Source organism: Nicotiana sylvestris, chromosome 9 (genome assembly GCF_000393655.2).
Source record: "Nicotiana sylvestris chromosome 9, ASM39365v2, whole genome shotgun sequence".
Lineage (NCBI taxonomy): Eukaryota > Viridiplantae > Streptophyta > Magnoliopsida > Solanales > Solanaceae > Nicotiana > Nicotiana sylvestris.
Window position 1 is genome coordinate 62,594,151 of NC_091065.1, and position 17,883 is coordinate 62,612,033.

At 41.5% G+C, this 17,883-nt stretch overlaps 1 long non-coding RNA gene across 1 annotated transcript; it reads left to right on the top strand.

Moving 5' to 3' along the window:
- The first annotated feature begins 3,467 nt into the window (after positions 1-3,467).
- Positions 3,468-5,343, top strand: LOC104216217 (uncharacterized). Its single transcript, XR_708422.2, has 3 exons — positions 3,468-4,054; positions 4,157-4,274; positions 4,375-5,343. It is a non-coding gene; the product is annotated as an uncharacterized lncRNA (long non-coding RNA).
- The last annotated feature ends 12,540 nt before the right edge of the window (positions 5,344-17,883 follow it).

Consider the following 17,883-nt stretch of genomic DNA (forward strand, 5'->3'; position numbering starts at 1 on the left):
TCGTGGAATACGGGGTTCTTTGCAATGTGCAATGCAGATTGGCTGTCACAGAAGACTGAGATAGGCAAGGAAAATGGTACAGTCGATTCTTCAAACAATCTGCTTAACCATACCAGTTCTCCCACTACTTTCCTCAAAGCTCTGTATTCTGCTTCTGCAGAGGATAGGGATATGGTCTCTTGTTTCTTAGACTTCCAACTAATAGGACGGTTGCTTAGTAGAACTAGATAACCTGTGATGGACCTCTTAGAGTCTGGGCAGGCTGCACAATCAGAGTCACAATAGTCCTTGACTGTGTGATCTCCATCCTTTGACATGAAAATTCTTAAGGTATGATCATTCTTCAGATATCTGAGCAAGTGAAATGCTGCTTTTAGATGAGGTTCTCTGGGCTCCTGCATGAACTGGCTTAAATGCTGAACACTATATGTTAGTTCTAATCTGGTGTTAGTTAAGAAGTTTAGTTTACCTACTAGCTTTCTATAATAAGTAGGATCCTCCAGTATTATCCCTTCTTTGGTTTTTAGCTTTATAGTAGGATTCAAAGGAGAAGAGCAGGCTTTGTGCTCCAGACAATTATACTCCTTCAGCAAATCTAACACAAACTTTCTTTGTGATATAATGACCCCATCATCTTTATACATAATCTCCAATCCTAGGAAGTAATGAAGTTGTCCCAGGTCCTTGATCTTGAACTATTCGTGCAAGAATGCTTTGAGTTGTGTAATTTCTTGCTGATCAATCCCAGTTAATAACACATCATCCACATACACTGCAACATATATTAATTAATCTCCATTCCTTTTGTAGAAGAGTGAGTTATCATGCATGGAATGTGTGTAGCCCCTTGAGCACAGTGCTTCAGTCAGTTTTGCATACCATTGTCTACTTACTTGTTTTAGACCATAGAGGGACTTATTTAGTTTGCAAACCAAACCTGATTTTTCTACAACTAGTCCAGGTGGTACCTGCATATATACCTCTTCATTGAGGTCTCCATGGAGGAAAGCGTTATTCACATCCAACTAAGAGATGGACCAGCCTTTCTTAACTGCTGTAACTATTAAGGCCCTCACTGTTGTCATCTTTACAACTGATGAGAAGGTTTCTGTATAATCTATTCCTGCATGCTGAGTATAACCTTTGACAACCAACCTGGCTTTGAACCTCTCAATACTACTATCTACTTTGTGCTTCACCTTGTATACCCATTTACAGCCAATTGCCTGCTTCCCAGGTGGCAGCATTACTAAGTCCTAAGTATGATTGGAATATAATGCATCAAACTCCTGTGTCATTGCAGCTTGTTGCAAGGTCAATTACTACCTCCTCATATGATGATGACTCCCTGTCATGACAAATATTTCTCACAAGAGTCTGACTATCAAGAGTTAGTAGATCAGAGGAAATATGGTAATTCACAGAAAATAAAGCATTTAGGGGGAAGAGTTTGTTTTGAGGTGAGGAAGGAAATGAACATAGTCCTATAGGTAGATAGGAATTTTATGAGTCTTGTATCACTTCCTTGTTGGTTGAGCTTGTTCTTTATGGGTCTTTTCAATGTAGTATTGTGATAGTGTATCATGTGGTGAAGAAATAGGTGTTGCAGAAGGTGATTGAGGAGCTACATGTACACGTGACATAGGATGAGATATGTTGTCTGCACTCCTTTGATCACTCAAGTTTTCAGGAGTCTGTGTGATATTTGTATTATCAGAAGATTGTTCAGTTAGGGGCTCAATGAAGGGGATTGGATAGGGGACAGATGATTAAGAAGATTTGTTCATATTGACTCCAAAAGGGAAAATGGATTCATTAAACACCATATCTCTAGAGATATGGATTTTCCTAGTGGCTAGACTTAGAACCTTGTATCCCTTTGTGTTGAAAGGATACCCAACAAATACATGAGGTGTTGTTCTAGGATTGAACTTATCCCTATGTGGTATTGGCACAGTGGGGTAACATAGGCAACCAAAGCTCTTTAGGTGAGAATATTTTGGCTTCTTTTTGTATAGTAATTCATATGGGGTTTGATTGTAGATAGAACTGGAGGGTAATCTATTTATGATATAAGTGGTACAGAGGACACATTCACTACAGTATCTTAGAGGTAGTTTGGATTGGAAAAGAAGGGTTCTAGCTGTTTCAAGGAGGTATTTGTGCTTTCTCTCCACCACACCATTTTGTTGTGGTGTATAGGGACAAGTTCTTTGATGTATGATCCCTTTAGACTGAAATAACATAGTTGCGTCTTTACTAGTGAATTCTAATCAATTGTATAACCTTATGGACTTGATAGTAATACCAAACTGGTTTTCTACTAGGTTCATGAATTCTTTGAGTATCTCAAGGGCATTGCTTTTGCTGGACATAAGGTGAGTCAAAGTAGACCTGCTACAATCATCCACCATAGTTATAAAGTACTTATATATATCATGTGTAGGAACATGATATGGACCCCACAGATCAACATATAAAAGTTCAAATATTTTGTTGGTTATGTTAGTTTTCTGAAGAAATGGCAGTCTTTCTTGTCTGGCCATGGGACAAATGGTGCAGTTGAAGGGTTGTTTAGGAGAGAAGTTGGCAGGTATAGAGGTAATGTTCTTCATTTTGACAAAGGGGACATGTCCAAGTCTATTATGCCACAACACATTCACATTGTTTTCAACGCAACAATGAGATAATATGCTAGGAAATTCAGAAGATGGACAAGGAAGCTTGTTTTTCAATAGCTGCACATGGACTATTTACAATTGGAGAAGAAACACACTTATTTGTATGTAATGGCATATTTACAGTAGAATGAGAGGGACAATGTGTGTTACAAGTGCAACAAGTAGAAATGGCAAGTAATGTATGAGTGTCCTTTACTGCAGAGCTTGCATTGTTCTTCTTCAGACAGCTTAGGCATAGGATGTACAGCCCATCTTTCACTCTACCAATCACCAGAGGTCTCTTCATTGAAGGGGCCTGTAGTATGCAGCAATGTTTAACAAAAGCAACAAGACAGTTGAGATGAGAGGCTAAATAATAAACAGAGATCAAATTTTATCTAAAAGAGGGAACAAACATCACTTTATCTAGAGTGACCTTATGAGTGAGAATCACACTACCAATTTCTGTCACCTTTACCTTGTAGCCATTTGGAAGTATAACTAATAGGGGATATGGTAAGGTTATTATGTTGGTTAGCAATGATCTGTTAAAAGTCATGTTGTTTGATGCCCCTGAATCTATAATCCATGAATCAGCTTTGTTCTTGAAATATTCACATGACAGTTTACCAAAGTCAATTGAGGAAGTACAAGCTATCATACCTGCAAAGTTTGTTGTTCCTGATGCAACATTGGTACCAATTGTGCAATCTCTTCCTCCTTCTGATTGAAACTATTGCAGTAGGTTCACCAACTGGCTGTACTCCTCTTGGGTAAGACTTACACTTTGAGTATTGCCATGACCAGCACATTTCTCAGTCTCAACAGGTTAAGTATCAGTGGTTGCTATATGTACATTGGCCACTATTCTATTTCCTATATTGAATTTGTTGTTGTGATTGTTGCTTGAATTGTAGTTATGGTTGAAATTTTGCCTAGAATTTTGGTTGAAACTGCTTTGATTTATGTTTGGATTCTAATTCTGACTAAAACTCTATGGGTATCCATAAAGTTTGTAGTATTTTTCTTTGGTGTGACCTGGTTTCTTACAATAATCACAGAAGAGTCTAGTCCTGTTGTTATGATTATTACTGGGAGAATAGTTTGTTCTAAATGTCCCAGGTCTGATTGTGCCAGTATTCAAGGCTGATGACTACAGAGTTAAATGACCATTTGGTTTGATTTCTCTCTACCTTTCCTATTGAATTAACAAAGAAAATGCTTGGGCAGTTGAAGGAAGAGGATTCATTATCAATATGCTGCCTCGAACTACAATGTATGTCTCATTCAATCCCATAAGAAATTGTATCAACCTCCTATCCTGCTCAGCTTTATGCATGCTCTCCTTGGCTCCACATGTGCAGTTACAAGTGCAATGAGATTTGGCAATCAAGGTATTGAGTTCCTCCCATAACCTTATTCATTTTTGTGGAATAACTGGTGACATCAAGGACTCCTTGGGATAGATCATTGATCTCTTTCTAAATTTGGTACAGTTTTGTTCCATTTGTTTGATCGTATCAATCCTCAAGTTCTCTCCATAATTCGAATGCATCTACTACATACTCAACACTGTCTGCAACTTCCTTAGCTAAGGAGTTTAGGATCCATGAGGTGACCATATCATCACACCTTTCCCATAGATGAAATTTTGATGAATCTAGATCTCGTCTCTTGCATTCTATGTTGATAAATCCGAACTTATTCTTCACAGATAATGCTCACATCGCACCTTTTCTCCACGATCGATATCCAACTCTATCAAATGGAATAGGGACCAAAGCTACTCCGGGATTGTCAAATGGATGCATATACAAAGGGCTACTGATATCAACACCTAACTGATTAGGAGACCCAGTCATAGGCGGTGTGGATTGATCATCGTCTTCGACAGTATTCATCTCGTACAGTGCAAAATCTCTAAACAATTGAGGGCTAGAAAATGGTGATTGCGAGTTTAACAACAATTTCCAAACAATTACAGATTCAGAAGCAAATCATAACCTTTCTTCATAACTACAGTTTGAAATCGATGGAGAGATGAGCTTGCATGTGTGTGATCTAGTTCGAATCGACACTGACGAAGGCAGAATTAGCAAATCTTGTGAAGCGAGTCCAAATTGATGCTCCTCGCTCCGATACCATATCAAAAATTTCAATGAAACAGTAATTTGAAGCTCAGCTGAGCTTCAATGGAGAGAGGATCCAAGCCTCTACGCCATTAAAGGTCATTGTGAAGGAAGAGATAGAAGAACTTTCTAGAATTTCTCAATTCAATTATGAAAGAATGAGTGGAACCTCCACTATATACAATCGAGAAACTAAGATAGGAAAATAAGCTAATGAACTAAGTCAGCTAACTTTCTAACTAACTAACTAATTGGTACAGCTGGAAACTTCAACTAACTAATGACTCCACTAACTCTTAATTAACCGATCAAGTAACTAATATACACAATTAATCTTAACAATATTTCTGTCTTTATGTTTTATGTTCAGATAATTTATACATTTGAAAAACACAATATTGATGATATTTTCCAATACATTACACGGCATGTCCTCCAACAGGACTGGTCTTGGCGGGATGTTCCCGTTTTTGACAATCTTAGCAAAATAATAGTACCTTTTTTACTTGAACACTATAGTTCTTCAATATTTAATGCTTGAAATTTTTTGTTTGATTGAGAAAAGTAGAAGGTTAATGATCCATTATTGTTAAAATCATTTGAAGTTGATAACTTATGCTTAAATATTTAGTTGAAACATCGATTTAGTGATTTAGTGTAAAAAGCTCAAAACTCCATTGTTGAATTTTAGAAAGTGTTGAAGAGAACAAAGTGGATCTTTTAATTTAGTATTATTTGGCTAGATTGGTGATTAGGGATTGTTTGTGTCTCTGTTTTAAAAGGCAGAATTGGAACTCGCTCAGGGCTCGACCTGGGGACAGAGCACTCCTAAAACGCCATGGGCTTATGTGCGGAGCTTAATTCCGTGAGACTTACGCCTTGGTCATTAGGGCTTACGCATACCGACCCAGCGTACTGGTCTCACCTAATAGAACTTTATGCAATTGTGTGTAACTAATATTGTAAATCCTCAAATTTTCTTAATAAATCGTTGACTATTCAAAATTACTTTTTTTTAATCATAAATCATAAGTTGGGAGTATTTTATGTCATAATTAAAATAAAAATTATTGCATGTTATCCACTAAAGACTGCTTTTGTAGTAAATTTTAAATAAATCTTTCATTTGAAATAATTCATTTATTAACATTTATTATGTCTTTATTATATAATAGTCCATAACTTTTTTTATAATTATTTTCCTAAATATTATTTTTTTTCACGTTTACGAGATACAATATTTATTAACTTAATAGCTCAGTATTAGCTAGTAACTAGTTACAAATAATTAGTTATCATGGTATAGTATGGTGAATTATGTGTCACTTTATTAACTTGTTGAAACTTAAAATAAATGATGCTAGAGAACCATATTTAAATTGTGAAGTATGTTTTTATATAAATTTTCTTTCAAATAGAAATCATATTTAATAAAAGAAGTATTTTAAAAAATATATCAAACTATAATATCGAAATTCTTTCAAGATTCATTACTCCTTAAGAGATACATATAAGATTTCACATCGAATACATTACTTTTGATGTTTGAGTTGTAACGACGTTGTAACTAATTTGCATATTATGATATATGTCATACTTTTCGTATTATTCATAGTTATATTATAATTTATAAATATTGTAAATAGATTATTTGTTATAATTTTGTGATTTTAATGTAATTTTTATAATTATTTTATATTTTATATTATCTAAAAATTCTTGAAATTAGTAAAATTTAAAGATCTGTGGGACTTACACCCCATGTCTCAGGGCTTACGTCTCGCCTCGTCAGAGGTAAAACGCCTCGCCTCACGCCCCCGCCTTTTAAAACATTGGTTTGTGTTGGTATTTGGAAGGTTGTTTGAAATTTGAGATCATTGGAGCAGATTTGGAATGGTTTGATCGAAATTGAAGTTGCAAATTTGAAAAACACTTGTTAAAACAACAGGAAAAAAAATTATGCCAATCAAGTAGACTTTAATGAACAGCTTAACAGATAGGTAGAGTAAATATATCATAAACTCTACCAACCCGGTAGAAAAAAATCCGAAAGAGCAAAATCAAGCCAACTTGGTAGACATTGATGAACAACTTAAGAGATAGGTAGAGTAAACATAACATAAACTCTACTAATCCAGTAGAGAAATACTAAAGAGCAATAACTGTGTGCAGGTCGGGAGTCATTTTTTAAATATCATCAAAATTTGAGAACATTCCGCTCCATTCATGTTAATCACCCGATATTTTTTGCAAAATATCTTGCTTTTGAAAGTTGTGGCATATTGATTAACTGGATCGATGGTCTGTGACATATGGGCATGTGGAGAGCATTCATTGACCTCAAAGCTTACTTGGTAAAAATAGCACAGGTTAGCCAGTTTTTGGACTGATCATTCGAAAATAGCATCACGATCCAATTCCCGAACCCAGTCGTGATGGCGCCTCTCGTTAAGATTAGGCCAGCAGACCAAAACGGGACACCTCTTTAAGTAGTTAATTATTATAAACAGTAATAAACATAATATAATATCCATAGGTTGCGAAAACTTTAATGATAACAATAGTGGAAACCATCCCGACACAGCCCAAACCGGGGTGTCACAAGTCATGAGCTACTACAGAATCTTCTATAGGTCTACAAAGTATGGAATCCGATACAACAGTCTGAAGAAAACATAAATGATAGAGGATAAGAGAGACAAGGGGTTGCGGACGTCAACAGTTACCTCGTAACTCCAAATCACTAACTAGCCTGGAAGGAATCAGCACTCAAGTGCAGACTCTGCTATGCCTGAATCTGTATACACGGTGCAGGGAGTAATGTGAGTACTCTGACTCAGTGAGTAATAATTATAAATAATGGCTGAAAGTATGAAAATACGTAAAGGCACAAGGCAATTCCATATCAAGCAGTAAAATCACTTAAAGCAGTAAATCAGTGAAGAAATCAAATGATATTCCTTTTTAAAACAGGTAATTTAACAGGTAAATAACAAGTAGAAATCCGCCCCTCGGGCACAGTATCAATCGCTCAGAACAGTATCAGCCCTTCGGGCTCACTCTTAGCACAGTATCAGTCCCTCGGGCTTAGTATCAATCACTCATAATAGTATCAGCCCCTCGGGCTCACTCTCATATCATAATGGGTACCCGCGCTCACTGTGGGTGTGCAGACTCTGGAGGGGCCCCTTACGGCCCAAGCGCTACATCAAGCCATCTCGTGACATCATCACTCAGCACTCGGCCTCACATCACTCGGCACTTGGCCTCACATCACTCAAGCCACCCCGTGGCATATAATGTATCTCAGGCCCTCGACCTCATATCACTCAGCATATCCTCACATATAGCCCTCGGTCTCACTCAGTCCAAAAATCATCACAAGCCCCTTGGGCATTAGTAAAACAGTAGTTCTCAGCCCAAAACATGATGTAGAAATATCATTTAAGTTTCAAATCTGAGTAAAAGTGGTTGATTTTGTAAAACAGTAGATATCAATAGGACTAAGTTCAAATAATAAGGAAACAGTGATAAAAATCCCCGAAGGGTTCAAATAGTTGGCACGAAGCCCAAATATGGCAATCAGCCCAAATCATGATGATAACAAATGAATTTCAGTCAAATACGCGGTAAAATCATCAATTGGGACGGACCAAGTCATAATCCCCAGTAGTAAAAGACCCCACGCTCATCATCCAACGCGTATCTTGCCTCAATATAACACTATGATATGCAATCCGGGGTCTCAAACCCTCAGGACATCATTTACAACCATTACTCACCTCGAACGGGCTAATTCTCTAGCTCGCGAGGCCTTTGCCCCTCGAATTGGCCTCCACGCGCGTCGAATTTATCCAAAATCAGAACGAATACGTCACAATATGCTAAGGGAACAAAGCCCAAGCGAAAACATTCGAAAAATATCAAAAATCCCAAAATTAGCAAAACCCGAGCCCCGGGCCCACGTATCAGAATCAAGTAAAATTTATATTTTCAGAATCCTCATACTTTCACGAGTCTAACCATACCAAAATTATCCAATTCCAATATCATTTGGTCCTTCAAATCATCATTTTACATTTTTGAAAGGTTTCACAATTTTCTTCCCAAATTCCATCCTAAATCACGAATTAAATGATGAATTCAGTAATAAATTCATGTATTCTAGCCAAATCTGAGTTAAAATCACTTACCCTGATGAATTTCTTGAAAAACCTTTGAAAAATTGCCAAAATCCGAGCTCTCTAGGTCAAAATATTAAATAAAATCCAAAACCTCGTATTTATAGGGTACCCCTCAGATTTCAGCCTCCGCGGGCCGCACAAGCCAGTGCGGTCCGTGCAAAAACAACCGCGGCCGCACAGGCCTTTCTTTATAGTGACATACTTTAGTATTTTGTTCTTAACTTTCTCTACATATGTACAAACTATGATATCTTTACATTTCTGGAAACTAGACACGAAGAGCTACAACTTTCGTTTTTAAATCACCTCAAATTTCCTTGTAGATCAAAAGATATGAGCTTCCGAAGTTGGACCAGTGGGAAGGTTCTTCACCGCGGCCGCGCCCCCTTTTGTGCAGTCCGCGTGACACCTACCGCGGCCGCGCCCGCTTTTGTGCGGTCTGCACAGCACTCACCGCGGGCGCACTCATTTTTGTGCGGATCGCGTGGGTGAGTTCCGGGGTCTGCAACCCTTCTGGACCTGCTACGACTATGATTTTCGCACTAAAACATCCCAGAACCTACCCGGAACCCCCGAAACTTCAAACTAATTGTACCAACACATCCCATGAAATTGTTCAAACTTGTTCAACACTTAGGAACATTTACAACAACATCAAATCACCAATTTAACATAGGATTCAAGCCTAAGAACTCCAAGAACTCTTAAATATGCTTTCGATCAAAAGGTCTATCAAATCTCGTCCGAATGACCTGAAATTTTGCACACACATCCCAAATGACACAACAAAGCTACTGCAACTCTCAGAATTCCATTCCGACCCCTATATCAAAATCTCGCCTATCAACCGGAATTTGCCAAAATATCAATTTCGCCAATTCAAGCCTAGATCTTCTCTACAACTCCAAAACCCATTCCGATCGTGCTCCTATATCACAAATCACCTCCCGAAGCTAACCGAACCATCGAAACTCACTTCCGAGCCTTCTAACACATAAGTCAACATTTGATTGACTTTTCCAACTTAAACCTAAAGAGACTAAGTGTCTCATTTCTTACCAAATCCTCTCCGAACTCGAACTAATCAACTTGATCACATAAAACACGAATAACAAAGCGTAAAGAAGCTGAAATAGGGAAAACAGGGCGGTAATTCATGAGACGACTGGTCGGGTCGTCACATCCTCCCCAACTTAAACAAACGTTCGTCCTCGAACGAGTCAAGAAACATACTTGAAGCCTCGAATAGGTGAGGATATCTGCTCTGCATCTCCCGCTCGGGCTCCTAGGTAAACTCCTCCACGGGTCGACCTCTCCACTGCACTTTCACTGAAGCTATACCCTTTGACCTCAACTTCCGAACCTGACGACCCAAAATAGCTACTGGCTCCACATCAAAGGTCAAATCATCATCCAACTGAACCGTGCTGAAGTCCAAAACATAAGACGGATCTCCGATATACTTCCGGAGCATAGAAACATGAAATACCGGATGCACACTCGACAAACTAGGTGGCAACGCAAGCTCATAAGCCACCTCTCCAATCCTCCAAAGCACCTCAAAAGGCCCAATGAACCGCGGACTCAACTTGCCTTTCTTCCCAAACCTCATAACACCCTTCATGGGCAAAACCTTCAGCAAGACCTTCTCACCAACCATGTAGGACACATCTCGAACCTTCCGGTCCACATAACTCTTCTGACGCGACTGCGCTATACGAAGCCTCTCCTGAATCACCTTCACCTTCTCTAAGGCATCCTGAACCAAATCTATCCCCAATAGTCTAGCCTCACCGGGCTCGAACCAACCAACCGGAGATCTACACCGCCTCCCGTACAAAGCCTCATATGGAGCCATCTGAATACTCGACTGGTAGCTGTTATTGTAAGCAAACTCTGCAAGCGGTAGAAACTCATCCCATGAACCTCCAAAGTCAATAACACAAGCACGCAACATGTCCTCCAATATCTGAATCGTACGCTCGGACTGCCCGTCCGTTTGAGGATGAAAAGTTGTGCTCAACTCCACCTGAGTACCCAACTCTCGCTGAACAGATTTCCAAAACTGGGAAGTAAACTGAGTACCTCTATCTGAGATGATGGAGACCAGAACACCATGCAACCGAACAATCTCCCGGATATAAATCCATGTCAACCGCTCTGAAGAATAGGTGGAAGTGCGCGGACTTGGTCAGCCGATCCACAATCACCCAAATAGCATCGAACTTCTTCAAAGTCCGAGGAAGACCACTCACAAAATCCATGGTGACTCTCTCCCACTTCCACTCGGGAAGAACCATCTTCTGAAGCAAGCCACCCGGTCTCTGATGCTCATATTTCACATGCTGATAATTGAGACACCGAGCTACAAATCCCACGATATCTTTCTTCATTCTTCTCCACCAATAGTGCTGCCTCAAATCCTGATACATCTTCACGGCACCCGAATGGATAGAATACCGCGAGCCATGGGCCTCTTCCAGAATCAACGCTCTAAGACCATCCACATTGGGCACACAAATCCGGCCATGCATCCTCAACACACCATCATCACCGATGGTCACATCTCTGGCATCACCATGCTGAACTCTGTCCTTAAGGACAAGCAAATGCAGATCATCATACTGGCGCTCTTTGATGCGATCATATAAGGAAGACCAAGAAACCACACATGCCAACATCCGACTGGGCTCCGAAATATCCAATCTCACAAACCGATTGGCAAAAGCCTGAACATCAACTGCAAGGGGTCTCTCCCCAACTGGAATATATGCCAAACTCCCCATACTCAGTGCCTTTCAGCTCAACACATCGACCACCACATTGGCCTTTCCCGGATGGTACAATATAGTGATATCATAGTCCTTAAGCAATTCCAACCATCTCCGCTGCCTTAAATTAAGATCTTTTTGCTTGAACAAATGTTGAAGACTGCGATGATCGGTGAATACCTCACAAGATAAACCATACAAATAATGCCTCCAAATCTTCAATGCATGAACTATGGCAGCCAACTCCAAATCATGAACATGGTAGTTCTTCTCATGGGGATTCAACTGACGAGAAGCATAAGCAATAACTCTACCCTCCTGCATCAATACACAACCAACCCCAACTCTCGAAGCATCACAATACACGGTATATGAACCTGAAGTTGATGGTAAAACCAACACTGGAGCTGTGGTCAAGGCTGTCTTGAGTTTCTGAAAGCTCTCCTCACACTTGTCCGACCATACAAATAAAACACCCTTCTGAGTCAATTTGGTCAAGGGAGATGCGATAGATGAGAATCCCTGAACAAACCAGCGATAATAGCCTGCCAACCCAAGAAAGCTACGAATCTCTATGGCTGAGGATGGTCTGGGCCAACTCTGAACCGCCTCTATCTTCTTCGGATCAACCTGAATACCCTCGCTGGACACCACGTGCCCCAAGAAGGCCACTGTACTGAGCCAAAACTTACACTTGGAGAATTTTGCATAAAGCTTCTCCTCCCTCAATATCTGCAACACAACTCTCAAATGCTCTGCGTGCTTCTCCTGACTATGCGAGTACACCAGAATATCGTCAATGAATACAATAACGAACGAATCCAGATAAGACTGAAATACACTGTTCATCAAATGCATGAATGCTACTGGGTCATTGGTTAGCTCGAAAGACATGACAAGAAACTCGTAATAACCATATCTAGTCCTGAAAGCAGTCTTAAGAATATTTCAATTCCTGATCTTCAACTGGTGATAACCCGAACGGAGATCAATCTTGGAGAACACCCTCGCTCCCTGAAGCGGATCAAATAAATAATCAATGCGAGGCAAAGGATACTTGTTCTTAATTGTTACTTTGTTCAATTGCCTATAATTAATGCACATTCTCATCGTGCCATCCTTCTTCTTCACAAACAAAACCGGTGCACCCCAAGGGGACACACTAGGCCGAATGAACCCCTTATCTAGGAGTTCCTAAAGTTGTTCTTTCAGTTCCTTCAACTCTACTGGTGCCATACGATATGGCGGACTAGAAATGGGCTGAGTGCCCGGCACAAGGTTAATACCAAAATCAATATCCTTGTCCGGTGGCATGCTCGGCAGGTCTGCAGGAAACATATTGGGAAAATCCCTTACAACTGGGACAGAATCGATACTAGGAATCTCAGCTCCAACATCCCTCACGAACGCTGGATATGAAAGACAACCCTTCCCAACCATACGTTGGGCCTTCAAGAAAGATATCAATCTACTAGGAACATAATCAGTCACACCATGCCACTCGATCCACAGTACACCCGGTATAGCCAAAGTGACTGTCTTAGCATGACAGTCTAAAATAGCACGACACGGAGATAGCCAATTCATGCCCAAAATGACATCAAAATCCACCATGCTCAATAGCAATAGGTCTACTCAGGTCTCCAGACCCCCAATAATCACCAGACATGACCGGTACACACGGTCTACAACAATAGTATCGCCCACCGGGGTAGATACATGAACAGGTAAAGCAAGAAACTCACAGGGTATACCCAAATAACGAGCAAAGTATGATGACACATAAGAAAAGGTGGAACCGGGATCAAATAATACAGAGGCATCTCTGTGGCAGACTGAAATAATACCTGTAATGACAGCATCTGAAGCAATAGCATCTGGCTTGCCTGGAAGTGCATAAAAATGGGCTTGATCGCCCCCTGATCGACCTCCCCCTCTAGGGAGACCCCTGGCTGCCTGACCTCCACCCCTAGCTGGCTGGGCGGGTGGTGAGGTAACTGGAGCAGAAGTCGAAGGCTGACCCCTCTGCTGAGATGAACTAGCAATACGACGAAGACACTGCCTCCACACATGTCTAAACTCTCCACACTCAAAACAACTCCCAGGTGCTGGAGAAGGGAACTGAAGGGAACCCCTCGCACCGGAGTGACCAACTGATGCACTCGGCATAGAAAAACCATGAGCTTACGGGGCACGAGATGAACTCTGGGCAGGGAGGGCGCTGAGTGAAGGCTGACCCTGCTGTGACCCATGATAACCATGACCTGAAGATGCCCCACAATAACCTGGGCGAGCTGACTGAGCAGGCCTGAAAGAACGGCCTCTACCATGCTGAAACTGGCCCTCAAAGGAGCACCACTATAACTGCCAGATCCTCGAGGCCTCTTGGCCTCCCTCTCCTCTCGATCCTAACGGCGAACCGTCTCAATCTCGCGAGCGATATCGACCACCTCCTCGAACGTAGAACCCAACACCTCTCTCGGGTCATAAGAATACGGAGATGATAGTTAAGGCCATCAACAAATCTCCTGATCCTCTCATGATCTGTCGGAACCATCCAAATGGCATGAGGAGCCAACTCAGAAAACCTCGACTCATACTGTGACACAGTCATATCCCCATGTCGCAACCACTCAAACTGTCTACGCAGCTCCTCTCTACGGGACTACAACACATACTTCTCCAAAAAGAGAGTGGAGAACTGCTGCCAAGTAAGGGGCGCTGCTCCAACCGGCCTACGCCTCTCATACGCCTCCCACCATGTGAAGGAAACCCCAGTAAACTGAAAGGTGGTAAATGCCACACCGCTAGTCTCAAGAATCTCTATTGTACGGAGCATCTGCTGACACTTATCAAGAAAACCCTAGGCATCCTCGCCCTCAGCACCACTGAATGACGGATGCTGGAGTCTACCAAACCTCTCAAGACGATGCTGCTCATCATCCGGCATAACTAGCACAACAAACTCCTGAGCTGGTGCAACCGGCTGAGCTGGAGGTGCCCCCAGTGTCTGTAGTCCCTGCACTACTTGCTTGAGTGTGTGAGCAGCGGGGGTCTAATTGCCTCCCCGGCTTGTGAAGTAGCTTCTGTTGTAGTGGATGAAACTGCCTGAGCCAGGCCAGTGCAAACTGATAAGAGCTGTGCCAAGGCCTCTTGAAGACCCGGAACCATGATAGGCACAGCTGGTGCCTGAACTGGTGCTACTGGAGCATCCATAGCTAGAGTCAGATCCGGAGCTAGGGCAGCTGGTGGATCTACAGGTGATGTCCTTGCTTCTCTGCCTCTGCCACGACCACGACCGCGTCCACGATCTCTGGTGGCCTCCGCTGGTGGCACTGGTGGTCGCCCACCTCGTCTGGTAGCTTGCGTCCTCACCATCTGTGAGAGAATGGAATAACAGAAGTTTAGCACTCGGACCAACAAGTTCGCACGATAAGAGTTTCAAGAATATGAAGTTTTTCCTAAAGGTTCTGCAGCCTCTCGAGGATAAATATAGACGTCTCTGTACCGATCTGCGAGACTCTACTAAACCTGCTCATGACTCGTGAGACCTATGTAACCTAAGCTCTGATACCAACTTGTCACGACCCAATTCCCTAACCCGGTCGTGATGGCGCCTCTCGTGAAGACAGACAGGGCCAGCATGACCAAAACGGGACACCTCTTTAAGTAGTTAATTATCATAAACAGTAATAAACATAATATAATATACATAGGTTGCGAAAACTTTAACGATAATAATAGTGGAAACCATCCCGACACAGCCCAAACCGGGGTGTCACAAGTCATGAGCTACTACAGAATCTGCTATAGGTCTACAAAGTACGTAATCTGATACAACAATCTGAAGAAAACATAAATGATAGAGGATAAGAGAGACTAGGGGCTGCGGACGTCAATAGCTACCTCGTAACTCCAAATCACTGCCTAGCCTGGAAGGAATCAGCGCTCAGGTGCGGACTCTGCTATACCTGAATCTGCATACATGGTGCAGAGAGTAATGTGAGTACTCCGACTCAGTGAGTAATAATTATAAATAATGGCTGAAAGTATGAAAATGCGTAAAGGCACAAGACAATTACATATCAAGTAGTAAAATCACTTAAAGCAGTAAATCAGTGAAGAAATCAAATGATATTCCTTTTTAAAACAAGTAAAACAGGTAATTTAACAGGTAAATAACAAGTAGAAATCCACCCCTCGGGCATAGTATCAATCGTTCAGAGCAGTATCAGCCCCTCGGGCTCACTCTTAGCACAGTATTAGCCCCTCGGGCTCAGTATCAATCACTCAGAATAGTATCAGCCCCTCGGGCTCACTCTCAGATCATAATGGGTACCCGCGCTCACTGTGGGTGTGCAGACTCCGGAGGGGCCCCTTACGGCCCAAGCGCTATATCAAGCCACCTCGTGGCATCATCACTCGGCACTCGGCCTCACATCACTCGGCATCACATCACTCAAGCCACCTCGTGGCATATAAAGTATCTCAGTCCCTCGGCCTCATATCACTCAGCATATCCTCACATATGGCCCTCGGCCTCACTCAGTCCAAAAATCATCACAAGCCCCTTGGGCATTAGTAAAACAGTAGTTCTCAGCCCAAAACATAATGTAGAAATATCATTTAAGTTTCAAATTTGAGTAAAAGTGGCTGATTTTGTAAAACAGTAGATATCAACAGGACTAAGTTCAAATAATAAGTCAAGCAGTGATAAAAATTCCCGAAGAGTTCAAATAGTTCGCACGAAGCCCAAATATGACAATCAGCCCAAATCATGATGATAACAAATGAATTTCAGTCAAATACACGGTAAAATCATCAATCGGGACGGACCAAGTCACAATCCCTAGTAGTAAATGACCCCACGCTCATCATCCAATGCGTATCTTGCCTCAATATAGCACTACGATGTGTAATCCGGGGTTTCAAACCCTCAGGACATCATTTACAACCATTACTCACCTCGAACTGGCTAATTCTGTAGCTCGCGAGGCCTTTGCCCCTCAAATTAGCCTTCACGCGCATCGAATTTATCCAAAATCAGAACGAATACGTCACAATATGCTAAGGGAACAAAGCCCAAGCAAAAACATTTGAAAATATAAAAAATCCCGATATTAGCAAAACCCGAACCCCGGGCCCACGTCTCGAAATCGGGTAAAATTTACATTTTCAGAATCCTCATACCCTCACGAGTCTAACCATACCAAAATTATCCAATTCTGATACCATTTGATCCTTCAAATCATCATTTTACATTTTTGAAAGGTTTCACAATTTTCTTCCCAAATTCCATCCCAAATCACGAATTAAATAATGAATTCAGTAATAAATTCATGTATTCTAGCCAAATCTGAGTTAAAATCACTTACCCCGATGAATTTCTTGAAAAACCTTCAACAATTGCCAAAATCCGAGCTCTCTAGGTCAAAATATTAAATAAAACCCAAAACCTCATATTTATAGGGTACCCCTCAGATTTCAGCCTCCGCGGGCCGCACCAAAATGACCGCGGGCCGCACAAACCAATGCGGTCCGCGCATAAACAACTGCGGTCGCACAGGCCTTCCTCTGCAGTGACAGGAATTAGTATTTTGGCCATAACGTTCGCTACATATGTCCAAATTATGATATCTTTATATTTCTGGAAACTAGACACGAAGGGCTACAACTTTTATTTTTAAATCACCTCAAATTTCCTTGTAGATCAAAAGATATGAGCTTCCGAAGTTGGACCAGCGGGAAGGTTCTTCACCGCGGCCGCGCCCCCTTTTGTAAGGTCTGCGCGACACCTACCGCGGTTGTGCCCGCTTTTGTGCGGTTCGCACAACACTCACCGCGGGCGCACTCATTTTTGTGCGGACCGCGTGGGTGAGTTCCGGGGCCTGCAACCCTTCTGGACCTGCTACGACTATGATTTTCGCACTAAAACATCCCGGAACCTACCCGGAACCCCCGAAACTTCAAACTAATTGTACCAACACATCCCATGACATCGTTCAAACTTGTTCAACACTTTGGAACGCTTACAACAACATCAAATTACCAATTTAACATAGGATTCAAGCCTAAGAACTCCAAGAACTCTTAAATTATGTTTTCGATCAAAAGGTCTATCAAATCTCGTTTGAATGAC